The sequence below is a fragment of the Pundamilia nyererei genome, unplaced genomic scaffold (genome assembly GCF_000239375.1).
Source record: "Pundamilia nyererei isolate P.nyererei 1_Seehausen unplaced genomic scaffold, PunNye1.0 scaffold00076, whole genome shotgun sequence".
Taxonomy (NCBI): Eukaryota; Metazoa; Chordata; class Actinopteri; order Cichliformes; family Cichlidae; genus Pundamilia; species Pundamilia nyererei.
The window spans coordinates 1770078-1771385 of NW_005187477.1; positions in this window are offsets into that span (position 1 = coordinate 1770078).

The following is a 1308-nucleotide window of genomic DNA, read 5'->3' on the forward strand; positions in this document are numbered from 1 at the left end:
CCAATCTTAAAGTAAGGAAACCAATCTTAAAGTAAGGAAACCAATCTTAAAGTAAGGAAACCAATCTTAAAGTAAGGAAACCAATCTTAAAGTAAAAGCATGTTTGAAATCCAATCAACAAAAACGACAAAGTGAGAGTTTGTAGTTAAAGAGCTAAATCAGGCAAAAGGAGCGGCAACGGCCTTGGATACAGAAACCAAAGTGAAAATATGTGGCGATAAAAACGTCTGTAACGCTTCCTTTAGCGTGAGATTAATAACTGGTGACGCTCCACATCTACACAGCACGCTACGTTCAAACCGACATATCGACTGTACTGTTACTGTACGTTTACTGTACAAAGACAAACCTCCACCATCACTGCGGTCCACTAACGCTCGCCCGACTGGGTGGAGCTTCAGCATTGAACGCCGTGCTACGACAGCTGACTTGTGGCGATGAATTTCCAGAGTGAAACTATAAACAGATGCAAATACGACACGTGGACTGACTCCGGTTCGTCTGGCTTGTTTGGGCTGTGGCTGTGATATTTATTTGTGAAGGTAAAGCAGTTAGTCATCTGCACATCGCTCGAACATCTAGTCCCATTTTTCAAAAAGCTGCTTCTCAGGACAGTTTTGGACGGTTCCAACAACTCGATGGATGCAGGACTGACTTTTTGTGTTCATCTCATCCATGATGATTTCAGGACATCCTTAAAGCAGCTTAAATTTACTACAGTCCTACCAGGACACCAGTTTGTGTCCGTGGGGAACGCGACATGACTCAACCTACCGCTCGTCTGGTTACGTCATTCAGAGGCGAGGCTCAGGTCAAGTTCAAGCAGGAATGAAAGGTTTGTGACCACATGGACTAAATCCTGCAGCTGACTGAGTTAAACTGAGCGCCCGGTGAGTGGAAAAGCAAAAGCACTGCAGTTCTCGTTAGTATAACGTTGAAGCTGATTCCACGAGCACAAACAGGACATTATCCACAGCAGTGTGCACGAGCAACCACAAATGTCTCCTTTGGCCGAGGCTGCAGAGCACACGGAGAGAAAAACCGGCAAGCCCCGCCTGAGAGGCTCTTAACGACCTCATCATTCTCTAAAATGACCTTCAACCAGTGTTTGCAGGAAGGTGGTTGGTCATATTTCATAATTCTCATAGTTTAAAGTTTTACATCTCTGGAAACAAGTTACCAAATCTGCCCGGTCTTGCTCATGAGATCTGAATGCTCCGTCCAAGAATCAGATAACAGAATAATGAAGCAGCACAAACTGAGGATCTGAGCTCACCAAATACGCTCCACGGTCTTCCTGGTGGCATC